General features: G+C 35.9%; 1 pseudogene; it reads right to left on the reverse strand.

Annotated features, from left to right (window-relative positions):
• Window positions 1-3,393: 3,393 nt before the first annotated feature.
• Window positions 3,394-4,335, reverse strand: LOC101419792 (nucleoporin SEH1 pseudogene; annotated as a pseudogene).
• Between the last annotated feature and the right edge of the window lie 748 nt (window positions 4,336-5,083).

Raw genomic sequence — 5,083 nt, forward strand, 5'->3', positions numbered from 1 at the left:
ACTGTGTGTTCTTCTGCGTCTGCTTGCATTATCTGGCAGCACTGGGAAACTGCTTCTTTTTTATGTTGTGTCATCTTGCTGTATCAGCTCTGCGTGTGTGGCACCACTTAAGGGCGGGCTGCGCTTTTTTCATGTGGTGTGTCTGTCCTCATAGGGCCCACTCCTTGCGCATGGGGCACTCCTAGGCAGGGATGTCCCTGTGTGGCACAGCACTCCTTGCCCACGGCAGTGCTGTGCATGGGCCAGTTTACCACTCACTGGTTGGGAGGCACTGGGGATCTAACCCCGGACCCTCCATATGCTAGACGGGTGCTCTATCAGTTGAGCCACATCAGCTTCCTTGCAGTGTGTTTAACTTTTTATTGGTAATATATGTACAACTCACAATTTCTCATTTTAACCACTTTCAAGTGTATAATTCAGGAGTATTGTTGTTGAATTATAGGAGTTTTATATCCTGGATATAAACCCTTTTCTGATATTTGATTACCAAATATTTTCTCCCATTCTGCAGCCTCTCTTCTTACTATCTTGATAATGTTCTTTGATACGTACATTTTTAAAAATATAATGAAGTCCACTTTTCTTCCATTCCTTGTGCTTTTGATGTAAAATCTAACAATTCATCACCTAATATAAGTACTGATAACATTTTCCTATGATTTCTTCTAAGAGTTTCATAACATAACCCTTATATTTAGGACATTGATTCATTTTGAATTATTTTTTATATATGGTGGGGAACCAAATTCATTCTTTTGCACGTAGATTTCCAGTTGTCCCAGCACCATTTGTTGAAAGATGATTTTTCCCCTATTCAGTTGACTTGCTCCCCTTGATGAAACTCAGCTGGCTATAGATGTGTGGGTTTTTTTCTTTGAATCTCAGTTCTATTCCATCTGTCTATATGTTTATCCTTATGCCATCACCACATTGTTTCAATTACTATAGCTTTGTTGTAACTTCTGAAATCAGGAAGTGTGAGTCCTCTGACTTTTTTTCCCTTTTTTCAAGATTGTTTTGAGTATTAGGGGCCCATTGCAATTCCATAGGAATTTGAGAATCAACTTTTCCTTCTTGTAAGAAAGGCTGCTAGAACTTTGATAGGTATTGCATTGAATTTACAGATTGCTTTAGTTATTTTTTTCATCTTAACAATATGAAATCTTCCAATCCATGAACATGGAGTGACTTTGCATTTATTTAAGCCTACTTTCATTCCTTTCAGCAATGATTTGTAGTTTTCATTGTACGAGCCTTCAACTCCCTTTGTTGAATTTATATTCCTAAGTATTTTGTTTTTTATGTACTATTGAAAATGTATTGTTTCTTACTTTCCTCTTCAAATTGTTCAATACTGGTTCCCTAATGGTTTTTGAGTGTTGATACTGTACCCTTCAACTTTACTGAGTTAGTTCATTAGTTCTGGTAGCTTTCTTGTGGATTCTTTGGTGTTTTCTATACGTAAGGACATGTAGTCTGTAAATAGGGATAATTTTACCTCTTTAGATGCATTTTATTTCTTTTTCTTCCCTGAAATGGCTGGAATTTGCAGTACAATATTGAATAACAGTGTTGACAGTGGGCTTACTTGTCTTCTTCCTGATATTTGGGGGGAAACTTTCAGTCTTTCACAATTGTGTATGTTTACAGTGGGTTTTTCATATAAGAAAAAGAAAAAAAAAACAGAAGAAAAATATAAAAGTAGAAAATACAAAGAGAACCAAAGAGGAAAAATCACATACTGGAAAAAACTACTTTAGTATATTCATGCAAAAACTAACGGAACATAATAGCAAAAATCAAGACTTTATACAACGCAAGGTTGCTTAAACAAGTGTAGAAACTTGAAATAAATATAATCTATTAACATTTAAATGCTTTTTAAAAATCATCAGCATGAATATTACAAAGAAAGACATTAATTACATCTATTTAAGATGTTTTCTAATCTGGCAAACATAGTTGATGGTAGACTGTAAATTTACAAATCTGATTTTTTTAAAAGCAATGCTTTATTTGTAACCGCAGCAGGCACACCTTTTTCTGTACATAGATGATACTGAGAACCAGTTAAAATACACTTCACATAGTATGGCTTGTTTTTGCAACATACATTGAAGAAATACAATCACAGAACATAATACGTAGTTTTTCTGCAAAAACTTTAGAATAACTACAGAAAATTTCATAAGCAAAAGGGCTCAAAGTATGTTACACTTTTATTCTCCCATTTTATTACTTACTCGTAATACATATTTTAGCAACTTAAAAATTTATAGCTTTATCATCAAGGTCAGAGCTTTAGAGGATATGAATAAATGAAATTAGCTAATTAAATTAAGAAAATCCTGGGATATGAAATGGTTGAAGTCCATTTGCATACATGACTTTAGCAAAATTTTAGCTTTTCAAATTTTGTTTTTTTTCCAAATTTTGACTTGGATGAAAACTTAAGCCATGGAATCATACATACAAACATATTAGAAACATTTATCTCTTTAGTGAATACTAATTAAAAGGTTACCAAAGGTTTTTCATTTTAATATTAAATAAAAAATTAACCAACACCAGTGTTTAACTTGGCTACAAACTGTAGAGTCAAATTGCTTTCATTTTATGACCATTACTTCTCTCACGCCTTCACTAGTATATTTTAAACATTCCAAAGAAAGGACAGCATTATGCTGAATATTACATTTCAATGAGTTATTTAAAAGGTAAACAAATTAGCACTGAAAACAATCATATGAAAATTATTTAGTCTTAAAATTGAATAGATAAAAATGCATCTTTTTATCTCACTGTTTTAGAAAAGCAAAGCAAATAAATAAGCCTATATTCTCCAAATGGAAATGATATTTTTGCCTCCTCCCAACAACCTATAAGGATGATAATCCTTTTCATTTTAAAACTTCTGTTACTTTCAGGAAGATTTCAAAAAAATTTGGATGACAAACTCTCAGCGAAAAGCTTCTCCATACTTATTTCAGAAGTTTCAAATAGTGTGAATAAACTGGCTAATATAAAAAATGAAATACAAATACATGTCTTTTTAAAGGCTTTTTGTACTACATTTAGTAGTAAGCAGTCTGCTGGGTTATCTTGGGAGGGTCTCTCAGAGGGCACTGGGAAAGGGGAAAAGGAACTCGTTCTCCGTTCCCCAGTGCATGCAACAAGCAGCAAACAGCAAAGATTCACTGTAAGCTTGCACTTGCTGTGCTTTCTGCCAGCAGAACATCCATTTAGTCAATTTTGTAGATTTGGAATATTTGAACCTAGAAAGTGTCTGAGAACTCCCATTGACTGTGCTCCCATTACCTTTCTTATATGTACATATGTATAAATGCACCAGGAACCAAATCCGGAACCTCCCATGTGGGAAGCAGTTGCTCAACTGCTTGAGCCACGTCTGCTCAAAATATGAGTACACTTCCAATTGTTCATATAATTAGCTTTCCACCATCTTAAACAGTGATCATTTCCTGAAGATGCTACTCCTGTTCCTGTTTTATTCCATTTCACTCGCCAGACCTGAGAATTATGACTATCAAACTGAGCACTACGTGAATTTAGAATTTTGTTGGCCGACCAGAGGAAATAAATTCTATCCTGGCAGATTGTAAAATAAAAATGGTCGTATCTTTGGTTGCTATAGCTAGAATATGAAAACACATTCCCAAGTTGGAGAAAATGCATTATCATGTACAGGATCAGTGACTGTCATGAGAGTTTCTGTTTCTGCATATTTCCTGCTGTCTTATTATATTCAAAAGTCTGCATTTGAACCACTGACATCAGTTTGTACTCCTATCATGGGAGAATGAGCATAAGAGCTTGAAGGGTTCCAGGAAATACAACTATAGCTCAGCTTACATGAAATTTTCTGCTGCAGAGACTACTGTCTGAGGTCCCTAACATCTCATGTCTCCAACAGCCTTAGGATACCATCTGTTGAACAGGTTATTAACATAAGACCCATATGCTTGGGAGCAAATTTCACATTGGTAACTGATATTCTGCTTTTCACTAGAGCTATTATCTTAATCCAATGACTCTGCCCTTGCAGTTTAACATTTACTTCTCCTGTTTCTTCTCAAACAGCAACTGCTCAATCAAAGGAACAGGAAGTGAAAACCTTTCCAAACTCTGGCTGGGCCCATATCCTAAACCACACATATCTACCACGTGTCTTCACATCACCACTTTCACTTTTATCCAAGATCTTGATGCTCTTGGATAAAAGCAAGTTGCCATCTGCCGCCCATGGAAGTTGAAAGAGACGTGGTGGATGAGAACTTTGAGACTTGCTGCAATGCTGTGTGCAACAAACATCGGTCCCACCAGGCTCCTGTGTTGATCCTGTCCCGTCCCAAAGAAGGAGCCTGCGTGGTGGCTTGTGGGGACCTGCTGTCTGCTGAAGTACCAAAACTGCACAGATTATTTGTTGTTTTTTTTCCTTTCATTCCATTAATGTGGTGAATTATATTGATTGATTTTCTTATGTTGAACCATCCTTGCATTCCTAGGAGAAATCTCACTTGGTCATGGTATATAATCCTTTTAATATACTGGTTTGTGGTATCCATTGAAGATTTTTGCATCAATATCCATAAGGGGTATTAGCCTGTGATTTACTTTTCTTGTGATATTTTTATCATGCTTTATCTTGCAATATCAGTGTTATGATGCCCTTAGAGGAATAGAGGAAATATTCTCTCCTCCTCAATTTTTTGGAAGAATTTGAGAAAGATTAGTGTAATTCTTTAAATGTTTGGTAGAACTAAGCAGTAAACAATTTTTTCTTCTTCTTCTTTATTTTCTTTTGAATTTTACATTTAAAAAAATGAGGTCCCCATATAACCACCACCCCACCCACGCCAACCCTCCCACATCTACAAATTCTTCCATCAATGCGGCACATCCACTTCACTTGGCAAATACATTCTGGAGAACCGCTACAGCACATGGACAGTGGTCCATATTGTAGTCCACACTCTCCACCATTCCACCCATTGAGCCATGACAGGACATACAATTTCCAGCATCCATCCCTGCAGCGCCACCTAGGACAACACCAAAT

The sequence above is a fragment of the Dasypus novemcinctus genome, chromosome X, assembly GCF_030445035.2.
Source record: "Dasypus novemcinctus isolate mDasNov1 chromosome X, mDasNov1.1.hap2, whole genome shotgun sequence".
In the NCBI taxonomy this organism is placed as follows: Eukaryota; Metazoa; Chordata; class Mammalia; order Cingulata; family Dasypodidae; genus Dasypus; species Dasypus novemcinctus.